The sequence below is a fragment of the Mobula birostris genome, chromosome 28, assembly GCF_030028105.1.
Source record: "Mobula birostris isolate sMobBir1 chromosome 28, sMobBir1.hap1, whole genome shotgun sequence".
NCBI lineage: Eukaryota > Metazoa > Chordata > Chondrichthyes > Myliobatiformes > Myliobatidae > Mobula > Mobula birostris.
This window is the reverse complement of record NC_092397.1, coordinates 30,816,988-30,835,980: the sequence shown is the minus strand read 5'-3', so window position 1 is coordinate 30,835,980 and position 18,993 is coordinate 30,816,988. Positions and strand designations below refer to the sequence as shown.

The 18,993-nt window shown below is 45.5% G+C and overlaps 1 long non-coding RNA gene and 1 other non-coding gene across 2 annotated transcripts in view; both read left to right on the top strand.

Moving 5' to 3' along the window:
- The window catches only part of LOC140188998 (uncharacterized), a 516,848-nt gene that overhangs the window by 83,066 nt on the left and 414,789 nt on the right, over window positions 1–18,993 (top strand). The gene's annotated exons all lie outside the window — the stretch shown is intronic.
- Window positions 4,089–4,160, top strand: trnad-guc (transfer RNA aspartic acid (anticodon GUC)). Its single transcript has one exon. It is a non-coding gene; the product is annotated as a tRNA-Asp (tRNA).

Genomic DNA, 18,993 nt, shown 5'->3' with positions numbered 1-18,993 from the left:
CGGACGATTGCAATCGGAGGTAGTAATAGGGGACATAACTAGCGGAAGAACTTAATAAGCTTTCAGCGTCTGCCATTTTATCTTGATACCAGCAGTATGTTAGAAATTCCAGATGGCACCTGGACCAGATGAACTACACCGCGGGTTTATGAAAGAAGTGGGTGACGATATCACGGAAGCGTTAATAGTGATTATTCAGGAATGACTGGATTCTGCAATGGTTCAGACGAAAGGAAAATTGCAAAAACACTTTTACGTTTACAAAAGTCAAGATATTACGGACCGGTTGGCATGGATTTTATGTTGGGAAAATGCTGTAGTCCATTCGTAAGGATATGCTTTCAGGCGTCTGATAAAATAGTCCGGCCAACATGGTTTTCTTAAAGAGAAATCTGGCCACACAAATCTGTTGGATTTCTTTGGAGAAATAGCAGGCAAGATAGAGAAAGGAGAGTCAGTGGGTGTTGTTAACTTGGATTTTCAAAAGGCCTTTGTCAAGTGACGCAAAAAGGTTGCTAAACTAAACTAGAGCTCATGGTATTGCAGGAAAGATACGAGAATCGAAAATATTGGCGACTGGGTGGGAGGTAAAGTCTGGGAATTAATATGGCATTTTCAGTCGTTTGTCGGTAACTAGGTGTCTTCTGGAGGGGTCTCTGCCTTGTACCTTATCTGTCAATGATCTGGATGACTAAATTGATGGCTTTGCATGTGATAGAAAATTAGATTGTGGGGCTGGTACTATTGATGACGCGGGAAGTCTGCAGACGGTCTTGGAGAATGGGCAATTAAGTGGAAGATGGGATACAGAGTACGATAATGTATGGTCAGGCACATTGACAGAAAGACTATTTCCCAAATGGGGAGCAAATTCAGAAATCAGACGTGAAAATGTGCTGGAGAGTTCTCGTGCAGGATTCCCTAAAGGATAAGTTGCAGGTTGAGTTGGTGGTAAGGAAGACAAATACAATTTTAGCATTCATTCTGCCAGGACTAGCATCTAAAAGCAAGGTTATAATGAAGATGAATTGTAAGACATTGATCAGATTCATTTGGAGCATTGTAGACAATTGTGGGCCCATTTCTGATAAAGGATGCTCTGGCATTGGAGTGGGCCCAGGGGAGTCTCACGAGAATGATTCCGGAATGAAACGGTGAAGATACAAGGAGCATTTGACGGCTCTGAGCCTCTACTCATTGGAATTCAGATAAATGAGGGAGCATCTCATGGAAACGTATCAAATATTGAGCGGCCTGGATAGATTGAACGTGGAGAGGATGTCAGTTCAGATTCTCTGACCCTCAGCGTTGATGTTGAGCCCAATCGACCCGGGACATGGTGATGGGAGCCCATGAAAAATGTCCTTCTGCCTCACTATCTGTGTGGTAGCAGTTGTCATGGCCGAGTGATTAGGCGACAGACCAGAAGTTCATTGAGGTTTCACTGCGCAAGTTCCACTGCGCGAGTGGCGGGTCCTCTCAGAGTAATCCGTGTCCACGTAATTTCAAATTTCTTCATTCCTTCTATCAAAGTATTATTTGTGTCGCCGTCTCGTGATGAAACTATGGAATAAGGAAATTAAAGCCCTTTATTCCATTGCGCTTCAAGGGTTTTGTTATGAATTCAGGGCGATCATTGGAAATTCTATCGGGTGAGTCACTCTGGACATTCGAGAGATCATCTGCCGCCAACATGGACTGAACTGCTTTCCTGTTGAGCCGCACATCCTCACAATTCCAAATCTCAGGGTTCACTGAGTGTGTGAAGAAATTAGATTGTTCTGGAGACTATCGGCGATCAATGCCTAAGGTGTCCTGACTGTACAAATCTAGTGAGCCTTTGCCGCACCCACTCGGTCATTTAAGGTATCCTTCCTCAGGTAGGGTCCCCTGACTGCCGGCAAGCGAGCGGGGTTGTCTGGATCTCCCTTTCTCAGAGGGCGATACAGGCAGATTCTATTAATGAGTAATGATTCAACTATTCAAAACATATTTATTTTCAGATTTGCCTTCATCCAGGCAGCCACAAAACAAGAAACTGGAATAACCCAATAAAAACAAAAACACTAAAAACCACTGCGCAGAGAAAGAAAGAAAAAAAACGTCATGCAAACAAGAGAAGCAAGCTAACAGCATCTCGAAACAGACTGGGTAACAGATCTGCTCCCAGAGCATCCGCAGTAGGCCGAAATCTTCGGACCCCAGTTTTCACATCAGCAGGACAGTAAAGCACAGCAGCCCGATCTGCTGCGATCCTTTTGATTCTGTTATTTATTCAATTACATATACGGGATGCGATGTTATCGACACTTCTGGATACAATAAATTAACCCACCTAGGTGTGAGTGAACACATCGTAAAGTTCAAAATACCCAATAACAGTGTCCTCCGATAATCTGGGCTGCAGCTCAGCTGGTGTCCAGTGTTCGAACCATTGATGCTTGTCCCAATGAACAACCCAGAGGCAGAGAGAGAGCGCGCGGAAGAGACACAGTGGAAGAGTAACTGAATGTGTGACAGCAGGGCCACTGAAACCGGACTCATTAAATAACGTAGAACACATTCACTGCTGACATGTCGTGAACGAGGCCTCCGGAACGGTCGGAACACAGAGGCAATAACAGGACGGGGCAGGAGGTAGCAAGCACTGAATGACAGACAGAGTCACGGGCAGAGAGACACGCGAGGAAATAAATCACCAAACAGCAGCTCGTGAGGGGAACGATGTGACGTCAGCAAAGAATCGACAAATAAAAATGAAGGAAAAGAATGGGAAACGTCCACAACGGAGCAGCTCAGCACCAACTTCAGCCAACAGCAGAGTGGCGCAGCGGGAGCGCGCTGGGCCCATGGTCGTCCATTCGGTAGAAACCAGCTCCGACCTGTCAAGTTTACCGCGGATTCGGTAAGTGAAACCTTTGGACACTCTGTAAACTAACTGGAGCGTTGAATGCGTGTGATGTTCGCAAGGATTTTGCCTGAGATGGAGAGTTCCGGTATAAACCGAGGCTGGATAGACTGCGGGCGTTTCCATGGAGCGCTGGAGATGACGGAGATCTTCGAAGATCATATCAAATTAACGAGGCCGTTCAGAATAGTAGGAAACTGTCCTGCCGTGTGTAAACCGAGAAAGCATGAGAGGAAGAACTTCATGCAGATGGCGGCTGGAAACTGGAACCGATGCCGGAGTGGCTAGTGGAGGCACGTATTCCAACAATATTAGAGAATTGACTGGACGAGCACCTGAATCATCAAGGCAAGTGAGATTTTTTTTCTGGTGAGATTGGTACCTGACTCTCAGCATCGACGTGGCGGGCCGAACGGCCTGTTTCAGGGTTGAATGATTCTGTGATTCTATATTACATTTGTTAATCGCATTAAAAGGTTTAATTTAATCGTGTATTGGAGAGAGGGATCGCTCGTTATAAATAGACAGAGTAGTGAGTAGATTGAGAACACTGTGTGAACACATCATCCGACATGTTTTGGTGTGTCCTAGTTTGCTGTGAGAATCTGGTTTATAGTGACAGCAGGAAGCTGCACTGGTCGGTTCATCGGGAAAAATGTGAAAGACAGGAAATCCACCCTTGATCCACTGGACAGTCCAGTGTGAATAATAATTTTACACTCTCTCTTCGATTTAAATAATTTGGGGAATTCGTACCCGAGTTGGCAGGTTAGGCCCCTCGGACTGTAGAAGTCCGCACGGATCGGGTTCTATGAGACGTTTACATCTGATAGATTCGATGAAAGAATATTAAAAGTCGATTAACTACGATCATCGGAAATGGAACCTGCGTCAATTGCCTGGAAGACAGATATGTTCACCATTATATCACCATCGTTCGATCATTCTGCAGGAGACTCGTGTCCTGGACTGTCTCCAGTGGTTTATGACTGTGGCTCGCACTGCTTTCTGAATCAGGTCACTCCGATGCAGTTCCTGTTATGTCAAGTTGTGGTCGCCATCCTCCCACAGACCGGAGGTAAGTGAGTAAAATCCCTTCCAAACTCGAAGAGCTGCACATCGTTTCCTGGCCGTCGCATTACAAAACCGGAATAATATATATTCCGACACCACGACCAATTCCTCGTTAGTATAGTGGTTAGTATCCCCGCCTGTCACGCGGGAGACCGGGGTTCAATTCCCCGACGGGGAGATACAAATTTTACTGCATTCCTCAAGCTGAATATTGTCTTAAAAAGACAAATAAAAGAGGACAAAGTATTCGGTGTTGAAGCGCTCAGTCCATTGGACATTGGGGAGGTGGAATAGCTCGGGCTCTTGTGAGCTGAACCGCCTCTTCAGGTCAGTGAAAGCCGAATCAGCCTCGGAACCCCAACAAAAAGGTCTGGTAGGCGAGGTAAGTCGGGTAAGGGGCGCCGCCACTCGACTGTAATCCCTGATAAAACGGCGATGACAGTTTGCAAACCACCAAAACGGCTGAAGTTGATTGCGAGTCGTGGGTCTGGGCCATTCTTCCAACGCCCGGATCTTATCGGGTGCTGCGCTCACCTGCCCGCTCTCGATGATGTTGCCCAGGAGATGACCAAAGGGACGTGGAACTCACATTTCTTGGCCTCCACAAATAACCTGCTCTCCCACAGTCTCTGGAGGACTAGACGGACATGGTGAACGTGATTCTGGGGGTTGCTAGAAAATATGAAGATGTCATCTAGGTAGCCGAACACGAAGCGTTTAATGAAGTCCCGCAGCACATCACTGATTAGGGCTTGAAAAACGGCGGGGTATTGGTGTGGCCAAATGCCATGACCAAGTATTCGATGTGGCTCAGACGTGTATTAAAGGCCGTCTTCTACTCGGTTCCCTCCCTCATCCTGACTAGATGGTTGGCGCTACGAAGGTCCAACTTCGAGAAGATGATGGTTCCCTGAAATGGTTGAAATGTCAAGTTAATCAGGGATAGTGGGTACTTATTTTTAACTTTTATATTGTTCAGGCCTCGGTAATCAATACAGGCACGAACCGGCCCATCCTTCTCTACAAAGAAGAAACCGGCGCCTACCGTATAATTCCCTCCGCGAGGGACGCACTAATGGATTTCTCCAAGGTCGTATAATTCCCTCCGCGAGGGACACACTAATGGATTTCTCCATGGCCTCTCTCTCCGGTCGGGATAAGCTATAAAGACGACTGGTAGGTAATCAGGCCCCGGCCAGCAGGAAGATAGCGCAATCATACGGGCGGTGCGGGGGCAGGGAAAGAGCCCGTTGTTTGCTGAATACCTGTCCCAGGTTATGCTATTCTGCTGAGACTCCGGACAAGTCCAGTGGTTCCAATACAGGCGGGGTGTGTTGTAATTAGAGGAACTGGGAATGATTGAAAATCAGACGAGGGGATTAAGGCTCATTTAAGGAGGTAATAGCAAGATGGGGAATAGCCAGAGGAGACTATGGCAATGGGTTAAACTTCAACTGCCACTTTTCAGCCCTGTTTTGCATCCTAGCGATGTCCCGATTTAAACTCTGACAGCCCTCCACACTATCCAAATGTCCGCAACATTTGTTTTATCAGCAAATTTAGTAACGTATCCCTCTCAATTTCTCATCCAAGTCAGTTATAAAAATCACGGTGAGAAGGGGTCCCTGAAAAGAACTCTGAGGCAGATCGCTGGTCACTGATATCCAATCTGAATATGACCCGTCTACAACATTTTTTTTCTATCTGTGGGCAAGCCAATTCTGGGTCAACAAAGCAATCCTACGTCTCCTTGCATCCTACGTCTCCTTGCTTTCTTAGTAAGCCTTGCATGGACTACCTTATCAAATGCCTTGCTGAAATCCATACAATCGCCAGAGACCTTTTGCATAGTGAATAGTACCTCTGCTGTCTCCTCTGGTTCCGCACACACTTTTCCATTGTCACGGTTCATTGGTCCTATTTTCTCACATCTTATCCTCTCGCCCTTCACAGACCTGTCGATTGCCTTAGGGTCTTCCTTAAACTGCTCGCCAAGGCCTTTTCGTGGCCCCTTCTGTCTCTCCTAATTTAATTTCTCAAGCTCCTTCCTGCTAGCCTTATCATTTTATATATCTCTATCAATACCTAGTTTTTTGAACAATTCGTAAGCCTTTCTTTTCTTGACTATATTTTCATTATGTGTACACCATGGTTCCTGTACCGTAGCATCTCTTCTCTGTCTCATTGACACCTATCTATGCAGAAAGCCACGCAAATATCCCCTGAACATTTGCCACATTTCTGCCATGCATTTCCCTGAGAACTCTGTTCCTTCCAAGTCTCTGCCTGATAGCTTCATATTTCCCTCTTACACCAGTTAAATGCTTTTGTTACTTGTCTGTTCCTATTCCTCTCCAATGCTATGGTAAAGGAGATAAAATTGTAATCACTGCCTCAAAAATGCACTCCCACTGTCATGGTCCGGATCGGCGTCCCTTTAAAATTACTTTGTTTATGTTACGATCCGGACCGTTGACTCCCTGTTTCCCTTTGGTTCCCTGTTTTCCTGTATCCCTCGGGCTTGGTGATTGGAGGCAATTTACACTCGGCTGAACCGGCAGTTTATAGTCTCCGGCTTTCAGCCGTTCGGCGCGACAGCGTTTGCAACGTCAGCAAAGGTACTGCGAGCCCATGTCATCTGGACGGAGCAAGCCTAGTCTCCTCCCGGAACAAATGCCAGCAAGCCGCCTTCCCTTGTCAGTACGGATCAGTCAAAGTTAACCCGCTGTGGTGAGTCATGAGCTCGCAGCGGCTTGGAGCGGACTTGAGCCCAGTTTTAGTTCTGTCCATTGTTGTGTGGTCTCTGTATCCATGTCGTACGTCTAAAAGCGATCCCGGCCTTGTACCAAGGAATACTGGGTCACTGTGTCAAGAAGGGCCCCGAGTCCGTCATGTGTCTATGGAGGATTCCCGGCTCAGTGTTTTATGTCCTGTGTCTGAGTCTGTCCCGTGAATAAGAAAGAATTCCTGGCTCCGGAGGCTCCAAGTCCCCGAGTCCTGGCCCTGGCGGTCCGTGATTCCGACTCCTAGCCCAGACCCTTATTCCCAGCCTTGTCTCAGGCCTGAGTCCTTGTCCAGTGCACTATTCCTGCTTCTGCTTTGCACCGAGCAATAAACTTAATATAAGTTAACCTCACATGATGTGTTTGAGTCTTGCAGTTTGGTCCACCCTTGCTCCCAGCACTGCCCACTGAGATACCTGACACCTGACCAGGTTCATTTACCAACAGCAGATCAAGTGCAGCCACTCCTCTGGTAGGCTTATCTATATATTGTGACAGGTAACCTTCCTGAACATCTTAAACTCTACCCCATCTTAACACCTAGCACCAGGGATATGCCAATCAATATTGGGCAAATTAAAATCTCCCACCACGTCAGCCATTATTTGTTACACCTTTCCAGAATTTGTCTCCCTATCTGCTCCTGGATGTCCCTGTTACTATTGGATGATCTATATATTTAAAAAAAAAACACTCAGTAGAGATATTAACCCCTTCCTGTTCCTATTGTCCACCCACGGAGACTCAGTAGACAAGCCCTCCATCACTTCCTCCTTTTCTGCAGCCGTGATGCTGTCTCTGATCAGCAGTGACTCGATCCGACCACTTTTGCCTCCCTGCCTGTTCTTTCTGAAACATCTGAAGCCTGGCAGTCTAACAACTTAAGACAATAAGACCATAAGATATAAAATGGTAAGCATTGCTATTCGGTACATCGAGTCTGCTCTGCCATTCAATCATTGGCTGATCCAATTCTTCCTGTCATCCCCACTCCCCTGCTTTCACCCTACACCCTTTGATGCCCTGGCTAATCAAGAACTTATCTATATCTGCCTTGAATACACCCACTGACTTGTCATCCACAGCCGCTGGTGGCAACAAATTCCACAGACGTACCACCCTCTGACTAAAGGAATCTCAGTTCTTAAAGGACGTCCTTCAATCCCGAAGTCGTGCCCTCTTGCCCTATAATCGACTATTATGGAAAATTGGAAAACAACTTTGCCATATCTAATGTCTTCAGGCCTGTTAACATTCAAAATGTTTCTATAAGATCCCACGCAACCCCTCCCCCTCTTCTGAACGCTGGGGAATACAGCTCAAGCGCTTCCAGACGTTGCTCATACGGTAACCCTTTCATTCCTGGAATCATTTTCGTGAATCTTCTCTGAGCCATTTCCAATGTCAATATATTATTTCTCAAATAAGGAGCACAAAACTACATATAATACCCCAAGTCTGGTCTCACGAGTGCCTTATAGATCCTCACCATCACATCCCTGCTCTTGTATTCCATACCTCTGGAAATGAATGGCAACATTGCATTCGCGTTCTTCACAACCGATTTAACCTGGAGGTTAACCTTTAGGTCATTTAGCACAAGGACTCCCAAGTCCCTTTGCATCTCTGCATTTTGAATTCTCTACCGATCTAAATAATAGTCTGCCCGTTTATTTCTTCAAGTGCATGACCATACACTTTCCAAAATTTTCCTTCATTTGCCACGATTTTGTCTATTTCCCTAAACTATCCAAGTCTCTCTGGAGGCTCTGTTTCCTCAACGTTACCCGTTCCTGCACCTCTTTTTGTATCATCGGCAAATTTAGCCACAAATCTATTTATTCCGTAGTATAAATCATTGAATTACGTCGTAAAAAGCAGTGGTCCCATCACCGACCCCGGTGAAATTCCAATGGTAACCGACAGCGAAATTGAATAAGATCCCTTTATTCTCACTCTGTTTTATGCCGACCAGCCAATGCTACGCCCAATCAAGTAAGTTCCCTATAGTTCCATGGGCTCTTAGCTTGCTAAGCGCTTCATGTGCGGCACCTTATCAAAGGCCTTTTGGAAACCCAAGTGCACCACGTCTACTACATCCCCGTTGTCCACCCTGCTTATAATTTCTTCAACGGATTGCAGTACGTTTCAGTCAGGATGTACCTTTCAGGAAACCATACTGGCTTTGTCCTACCTTGTGATGTCGCTCCAGGTATTCCGTAAGCTCATTCCTAACAATAGATTCCAACAGCTTCCCAAGCACTGATGTCAGGACAACAGGTCTATTGATTCCTTCCTGATGACTCTCTGCCTTTTTAATTTGCAATTGCAATTGTGCAGTCATCTCATACAATGCCAGAATCTATTGATTCTTGTATGATCATCGTTAATGCCTCTGCAATCTCTCCAGCTACTTCCTTCAGAACCCGAGGGTGCATTTGATCAGGTCCAGGAGATTCATCCGCCCTCAGACATTAAATCTCCTGAGCACCTTTCTCTGTCGTAATTTTCACAGCAAAACTTCACTTCACTGACACTCTTGAATGTCCGGTACACTTCCACTGTGAAGACTTATGCAAAATAAACATTCAGTTTCTCTGCCATCTCTGCATCTGTCATTACAGTATCTCCAGCGTCATTTTGTATTCGTCCTATATTTACCCTCGACTCTCTTTTACCCTTTATATTCCTAAAAATTGCTTTTAGTATCTTCCTTTTTATTCGTCACCAGCTGCCTCGCGTTATTCCTTTTCCTTCCGAATGACCACCTTAGTTTCTCTTTGCAAGTTTTCAAAGGCTCCCAATCCTCTACCTTCACGTCAGCTCTGGCTTCCTTGTATGCCCTCCTTGCTTTTACTTTGGCTTTGATTTCACTTGTCAGCCACGGTAGTGTCCGTCTTCCAACTCAAAATTCCTTCTTATTTGGAATATATCACTTCAAGCAGCATTGCTGCCCCTGAGCCGTACAAGTGTCTGTAATGGACACAACATCATAGCTCCAAGTACTGATCCACGATCTAAGCTCACTAGATTTGTTCAAGATACTCCTTGCATTAAAATAGACACATCTCGAAACATCGATCTCAGCGCATCCCTTCTCTATCACCTACCTATCTTCTCTCTCACACAGCTTACAAGCTTTCTGTTCCAATGTGTGCGACGATTGGAAAGCGGACCTAACAGCAGGACACGGACACGTAAGTAGCATTACCGGAAGTGTGTTTTTTATTAATAGTTGCCAGGACAAAATGGAAGAGTGGATTAGATGCTTACATGGACACGGAGCTGGGACTCGGAACCTGTTCAGGGAGCTGCGACAAGAAACTTGAACACGGAGCCATGACTAGAAACTTGGACACGGAACCGGGACTTGGAGTCGGATTTGGACACGGAGCCTGGACTTGGACTTGGACTGGAACACAGAGCCTGGACTTGGACTTGGACTGGAACACAGATCTTGGACTTGGACGTGAACTGGAACACAGAGCCTGGACTTGGACTTGGACAACGAAGAGGTAGAATACCCAACTCGGAGTAGCCGCAAATGGCCGGACCTCAGCTAGATACGAGAAGCCGAAACCAAAGAACAACAGACAGTTCTAGTCTGGGCACGGAGTAGCTTATGAAGCGGCAAACGGCCGGCAATCACTCAGCTGGACACGGAGAGAGAATTCCCCACTCGGAGCAATGGCAAACGGCTGGACCCACCCGGCTGGAAACGATTCGGCAAAACCAAACGATGACTGTTCATTTGTATCTTGGTTTGTTAGCAAATCTCGGAGGAACCTGAAAACAACAGTATTCACATCTTGATTTTTCATTTCCTATTCCTTTCAATGTCATTGGTTCCTCCATACCAGACCATGATGTATCCAGTCAGGATATTCTCCACTATACACCTACAGAAGTTTGTCTAAGTTTTACACAACGTAGTAAATCTGCTGAAACTGGGGAATATTGGCTGTAAATGCCGGTAAATCGTTCCAGGATGCCAGCAAATTCTGCTCCTCAAAACTTCCACACAATGAATTCCAGTCAATATTGGGGAAATTATAATCACACACTACTCTGTTGCTATTACATCTTTCCAATAGCCTGCATACATTTCTGTTACAGTTTTTCCTGCTGGCATTTTAAAAATAGTTGGAAATGGAAACACACAGCATCTCAAGATGCCACTTTATCAATTCTCCGTTCCATCCTGAAAGATGCCCACTGGGAGGGAGGGGGTTGATAGAGTCCATGAATTGCAGTCCATTATTAGGCTTGTACGGGCATCTGTCCTTGAAGTGCTCGGATAGTACGAGAGTTTAACGGTGGAGTGCTGGGTGTGTACATGTCCGTGCTCTCACTGCACAGTGCTGAGAGTTTTATTGGTCTGTATCGTGGAAGTGAATGTCTAGATATTGTGAAGTTCTTTGTCCCTGTAGTCCACTACTGACTGTTCTTGGACAGTCTCTTATGCAGGGCATTTTTATACCAGAGATTCAGCCTGGCCTTCCTCACCATGCTGAGCTGCAGCAGTCTGTTCCTGCAAACATTTTTGGTTTCCACTTGTCCGCCTCCCTGCTGGAGCTAAAGCGGGCAGTGTTCGTGCAGTCCAGAGCTGCTTTGTGCAGGTCAGTGTTCTTGCAGTTTTGCAGGTGGCTGGTGTACACAACGGGATAAGTATGGTCTGTGTTCGGCTGTGAATTTACAGTACAATCTGGGTTTTTCATGTCTATATCTGTAGAATCAATGGGCAGGTGCTTGAAATCTGTGTCACCAAAAAGCAGTGCTGGGGTTGTTGTGATGTCTGTTCTTCTATTCTGCCCTGCTCTGGATCAATAGTAATATATTTTCATAAATCTCTGTCCTTATATTAGAGTCGTGTACTGCTCCGTACTCTCACTGATCAGTGTTTTTCTCTGGAAGCTCAGTGTGCTTGGAATGCAGTGCCAGTGTTTTTACAGAGTGCCCCATTAATACAGAAATGTTTCTGGAAGCAAGACTGAGTGTTTCAGATCATTATTGGACACAGGATCATTGGGGGATGCCCTAGAACATTCAACCCATCAATTCTATACTATAGAGCATCAAGTCTATAGTTCAGCTTTCCCACTGTCCCATTCCCAAATCTATTCCCACAGCTCAGCGGGTTATTTCCCCGGAAGGACCTGTCCAGTTCCAATACGAACAGTTTAATTGGCTATTCCCATCACCCCTGCAGGCAGTGTGTCCCAGATGAGAACCACAGTCAGTGTAAAAATAAGAATTTCATTACATGCTCCTTTGATTCTTGTCCATTCTTCTCAAATCATTGAACAATTTACAGTGAGCAGAGCAGCACAGGAACAGTCCCCTCAGCTCACTGTGTTTGTGTTGACCATTGTGGCAGTTCGATCTGTATGTTTGACCGCATGTGGTCAGTGTCCTCCAGTGGGCTAATTCCCCCAAAGTATTACCCACCTTAATACACTTTGAGAGACCCAACAACACCTCCTCCTTAGGATCAACACGTCTGAGAATGTCACCATACCCGCTTCCCGATCTCGCTTTCCTCCAGGGCCTTCTCCTGCGTGAACATCGATGAATACAGAGTATTCATTTTGTACCCCGCAGTACAAAAATCAAAATAATACGGATCATCCATTTAACAAACCGATCTCAGTTTTGGAGGGCACCACAGATCCGACAATGTCACACTACCTGTTTTTTTTTGTCTCTGTCTCTGTCTCACACTAGTCGTTTTCTCGTTCACTTTTAGTTATCCTGCATCTATTGTTCTTCCAAATTCGAGTACTGTTTTTATTATTTTACCGGTCTTCCCATTCTGTTGCACGATAACACATTTCTTTCCAATTACCTTTTGACCATGTCAGATTTAAGATGTGTATAAAAGACTACTGCATCAGAAACACCAAACACAAAATGCTGGAGGAACTCAGCCGAATTCTTGTGTGTTCCCTTGGATTTCCAGCATCTGCAGATTTTCTCGTGTTTCTACATCAGCAACGTGGTCAATTGATCGTTTCCATCCCGACATTTTTCTCTATTGTATCTTTATTGACGAAGATGAAGCTGAATGACTCAGTGACAGATCAAAATGGGAAACTACAAAAAAAGGTAGGATTAGGACAGCGTCGTTATCTTCGTCGAATACTGAATAAATAGACAACAAAATGAAATCCCTAAATGTTGCTGCTCCGTGACAAGATTCAGTCCTTGTAATTAAAGAGACCGGCCTATTTCCACCAGAGACACTACTGTATAATGCCACAGAATTTTCATGTACACAGTATCTGTACAACAGAGACAATGGTGTTGAATCAAATTTTGTTGTAGTAACTGTAACTGAGAAAGTTAGTGAGGAGTATAACCGTATCGCTGGAGACTGAGCCTCTCTATAAATCAGGGTTGATGTGAAGCATCAGCTCAGTGTCTGCCGGAGCTGTGAATTCAGGAGCAACAGGAATCACAGATTCTCATGAAATGGTGTATCCAGTCATCTGGCGGATACGAGACATTTACTATCCTATTATTTCAGCCTTTGGAATACCCGGTGAGTCGCAGTGTCAGCTGCTGTTGGTGGGAAATAATGTTTATTCCCAGTGCTGTGATTGTTCCTTTCACTGCCACATTCCAGTCCCAGTATTCCACATTTCAGGTTTGGAATGGAAACACCGGGAATATGGATTGTGGGATCAGGATCTAAAATAAACGGCTACAGGAATTGAGGGATTCTGCCAACATCTGTGGAACTGAGTGGGTCAGGCAGCGGTCTACCAACGGTTTGGGATCAATAATGGGATGTTCGTGTTTCTGTATTTTTGGTCTTGTAGCAGCTGCACCGCATTTGCAAATATTGTGTTGAAGCAGCCCGCGGACATTCTACCAATTGATTGTCCGGATTTGTATATGAGCGATTGACAGAGTTAGGTGCGGTGCTCGATCCATCGACTGGCAGTAACGCGTTAGAAAATGTCAGGAGTTCCATGACGTTTCACGAGCCTGTTGTGGATTTTTAATAACTGTGCGCAATATAACTGAATATAAAGCAGTTGATGGACAACACAATAAACACGAAACCCCAAGCAGCTTGTACAGAAGGAGAAAGCAGTTAACACACGTGTCTGGGGTCTATCCGAGGACAGTTCTGTGGAGAACTGTTTTAACTGTTTTACCACATATTCTGTTGTAGCCGAATTAGCGTTTCCAGCTTTTCCTGTTTTTGTTTCGTCCGTCGGCAGTTCTGTCGCTGACAGTGATCGCCATGATTGTCTAATGGAGGAATCCCGCCATCAGCGTCCGAACGAGACGCGGAAGGCACCGGTAGAAAATGTTCCATCCAGTATTGACTCTGAGGAGGTAGTTACTCATTTTTAGCTTTCTACTGACATTTCACATTTCGGTCACAGTAAGTAATCCGCATTCAAGTTATTTTACTATGTAAACTCCTTCCTTGTCTCCGCCAGATCTTTGCCCTCACTCGACCCTCCCATGCTAAATCCAACAATTAAGTGGCAATATCACAGGATCCCCTGAACCTGCTGCACTGGCTTCTAATCAGTATTTTCTCAACTTGTAGCCTCTCTCGTCCCTCCCACCACTAAATTCAAATATTAAGTGGAACTGCAGAATTGGATTCTGTTTGGAATTTCTCAAACTGCTGTTCCCTGTCTCTCTTCCAGCGAACTTGGTGGCAATTGTGATCCTGTCCCGAGGAAAGTGCGGTCACTCCAAATGTATCACTCTCTACCTTGTGGGAATGGTAGCGGCCGATCTCCTGGTCGTTATTTCGAATCCGCTGCTGAAGTGGACTGCTGAGATTTATTTTCCCCGATCATTCCTGCTCATTACTGCTGTATGCAGACCCGTCACGTGGTTGATGTTTGCGAGCACTGCGACCTCAGTCTGGCTGACTGTGGCTTTCACCGTCGATCGATTTGTGGCTATTTGCTATGAGAAGCTGAAAACAAAATATTGCACCGAGAGAACGGCGGCTGTGGTTATTGCGACAGTGAGTGTGCTGGCCTGTTTGGAGACTGTCCCCTGGGGCTTAGTGTACGGGGCTGGAAAAATAATTGATGGTGTTTCCTGGTATTGTGTTTTAACACGGAGCTTCACAAACTCTCCCTCATGGGCCGCATTTGAGATTTTTCACCGCATATTCTACCCTTGCGTCCCTTTCATTCTGATGTTGCTGTTCAATATTCTGACTGTCAGGCAGATTCTAGCGGCCAGTCGAGCCCGCAGGGGGCTCCGGGGACAAAAGAGTGGAGAGAATGTCAAGGACTGGGAGATGGAGAACCGACGCAAATCCATCGTTTTGCTTTTCAGTATCACCGGTAGTTTCATATTGTTGTGGGGAACACAGGTGGTATTCTCTATCTATAGACGGGTTACAAACAGTTATGTTCCTTCTGTCACGGATCCTCGTTACCTCACATACCAAACATCGACAATGCTGCAGGTTCTCAGTTCCTGCACCAACACGTGTATTTACTTCGTGACTCAGAGCAAATTCCGAGAGGAACTAAAGAATGCGGTGAAATACCCACGGAATCTGATTTTGAAACTCATGAAACGTTAGAAATAAATGCTGTAAAGTATTATAACTTAGCTGCCTTCATACTTCCTATTTTAGCTCCCCACTTGTGGGTAAATGGTAACAATGTGATGAACAGAGGTACAAAACAAATACGAGAAAATCTGCAGGTGGTCGCAATTCAAGACAACAAACACAAAATCAGACCCTGATGACGTTTCTCACAGAAAATGCTGGAGGAACTCAGCAGGTCTGGCAGCATCTATGGAAAAGAGTAAATTGTCGACGTTTCGGGCCGCCACCCTTCATCAGAAACCTGACAACTGTTTACTCCTTTCTATTATGTGTGTGTTGCTTAGTTTGACAAGACAGCTGTTTAAAGCTGATCCCGATGGCATCGCTGGCTTCATATTCCCAGAGAAATCCCCTTTACATCTCACGTCCCACCATGCTAAAATTAAGCTCGAGGCGAACCTGTTTGCCCTGCTTCCAGGTTCTGACAAAACTGCCTGATCTTGGATAATATTTTCGACTGTATCAACCACTCCTGCTTCCGTCACAACCCGTCTTTTCCTTCACCCTCTTTTCTCCTCCTTCTCTACCTGGAGTTGTCCCTTCTCAATGCCACCTTGAGCTATCGCTATGTAACAGATTTTTTTTTTTTTTTTTACAATTGAAGACAAATTGCCATTACCTTCACTCGTAGCTCTGTGTAAGGGAGAGGGAGAGATCGTGAAGGAGTGAGCGTGAGAAGGAGAGAGCGCCAGGTTTGACGATGGGAAGGAGAGAAAGTGAATGAGACCTGGCAAGAAAGGGGGCGCGGGGAAGAGCGCGCGAGGTAGAGAGCCTGAGGGGAGCGATCGTGAAAGAGAGCACGAGGGTGAGAGCGTGCACAGGGGTGAGCGCGAGGGCAAGCGAGAGAAGCAGACATCGCGTTCGGAGAGAGGAGTGGGAGGGAGGGCGGGAGAGACAGAGTGAGAGAGAGAGAGAGCGAATGAGACTGGAATGGAGGGAGCGGGAGAAGGAGACAGCCCGAGGGCTGAGGGCGCAAAGGATAGTGAGCGAATGAGACATTGCGAGTAAGAGGGTGCAAGGGAGAGCGCAGGAGGGACAGGGCGTGAGCGAGGATGAGCGTGAGAAGGAGTAATCGCGAGGGGGAGAGAGGTAATGAGACATCGCGATGGAGAAAGGGAGAGACAGAGAGGGAGAAGGAGAAGGGGAGGGACAGAACAGGCTGCATGACATTGTCGGACCTCTGTTTCCCTCGAACACTGAGATCGGACTGTGTGTGTGGTGGATGATCGGCATTATTTTGACTCATGTATTCCTAGTACTGTAGACACTTGTGTTTCTTTCTGTACAAAAACCGTGCGAGTTCTAATAAAGTGTCTTGTTTTAACACGTGTGCAGTCTCCTTTCTTTGCGAATGCATATGTAAACAAACTGAGCTGAATCAAAATGAATACTGAATGAATTATAACACAATTTTCCTTACAAAGAGGCTATCAGATAAGTTCCTGAACATACAGGAAATAGATAGATATGAATCACATGCAGCAAACTCTTTAGCCGAGGAGATACAGACAGGAACATCTGTGGTAATGAGTGAGATTGCAGGAAAGTGCGTTACCTTCATCATGCTATGACCAAGGATGTCTGTGAAAAGGTACAGACCATTGTTAAAGGGTAGGATGAGCAGCCAGAAGTCATTGTCCTTATTAGAACTAACAACAGAGAGACAAGTTCCCAGAAGCAAAAGTTAAGGAGGTGAGCAGTGAGTTAAAAAATTGAAAAAAAAACTCTGGGGTGGTGATTTCAGGATTACTTTCGATGTCACATGCTTGCGACGTAAGTGACCATATGCTACTGCACTTAAACGTGTGGCTCACAATCTGGGGCAGGAGGGAAGGCAGCAGGAGCACTCATCATTGGGCTCTCCCGTATAGGAAGGATGGCTTGCACTGTAGGGTAAATCACATTCTCACAAAGAATCTTCCTGGAGCCACCCTGATGATTTTGATCATGTGGCATCTGGATGGGGGTTGGTGTCCAGAGCTACAGGTGAGTAGGTTGCATTGGTGGAAGGTAGAGATGAGGTCAAAGAAAACCTAAAGGAAGTCAAGATGGGGTCACCATAATGAGCACAGTGGCACCGAACAGCAAAAGTGAGTTTATTTCAGTGTAGGGGGAAAACTGTTAAGGCAGACATACCCAGATCCTGCATTTATACACGGCACGGTGATTCATCCGTTGCAGAGATCTAGTTGAGAGAAGGTCAGGACTGGTATATAAATATTCCAGGATTTAGATGATTCCGAGAGTCCAGAGGGAGATAAAAGAGGTTGAGGAGCCGCACTGCTGATCAGGCAGAATATCACCAGCTCGAAGTCATCCCGGAAGCTCAAACAGTAAGACAATGTGGAGGGACTCAGGAATAAGAAAAGTGTAATACTGTAGGCGTCACAATAGCCAGTAAGAGAGGGGAATGGACATGTCAGCAGGTTATTGACTGATGTAAAACAATAGAATACACTAGTTGGTTAATCTTCTCTCCAGAATGACTTGCACTTCCTTACCACCTGAGGCTTGGACGGGGGATTATTTGTCTGGTGTATCTATGATGGTTTACAGAAACAGCATGTAAATGGTCCACCAGGGAGGGGACATACTTGAGATGTTAGTGGGAAAATGACCCTAGCGAGATTAGTGGGGTTTCATTGAGATAGATTTACCGATTATAATTCTGGAGGTTTTCCGGTGGTTATTATGAAGGGTAAGTCTGAACCTGCAGGTGGACGAATCAGAATCAGGGTTATTTTCAACGGCATGTGACGTGAAATTTGTTAATTAGTAGTCGCAGTTTAATGCAAAACATAATATAGAATAAAAAAGGAATAATCAATCAATCAATCAATAAACCTCAGTATACATATATTGAATATATGAGAAATTGTGCAAAAAACTTAAATACTATATATCAGAACAAGTCAGATGATGTCCAGGGGTTCAATGCTAATTTAGGAATCGGATGACAGAGAGGAAGAAGCTATTAATGAATCACTGAGTGTGTGCCTTCAGGTTTCTTTATCTCCGACCTGATGGTAACAGTGAGAAAGGGGCATGCCTTGGGTGCTGAAGGTCCTTAAAAATGGATGCTGCCTTTCTGAGACACTGCTCCTTGGGTATTTAGTAGGCTTCTACCCAATATGCAGCTGAGTAAATGTACAACCCTCTGCAGCTTCGTTCGGTCCTGTACAATAGCCCCCCATACCAGACAATGAAGCAGCCTGTCAGAATGCTCTCCACGGTACATCAATTGACGTTTTTTGAGTGTACTTGTGGACATAACAAATCTCTTCAAACTGTAATGAAGTATAGTTGCTATCATGCCTTCTTTATAAAAGTATCAATATAGACATAGACATAGCATTGTACAGCACAGTACAGGCTTTTCGGCCCACAATGTTGTGCCGACCCTCAAACCCTGCCTCACATATAAGCCCCCACCTTAAATTCCTGCATATACCTGTCTAGTAGTCTATTAAACTTCACCGGTATCTGTGCTTTGACCACTGACTCAGACAGAGCATTTCACGCACCACTCTGAGAAAAAAAATACCTTCCTCTAATATCCCCCTTGAACTTCCCACCCCTTATCTTAAAGCCATGTCCTCTTGTATTGGGCAGTGGTGCCCTGGGGA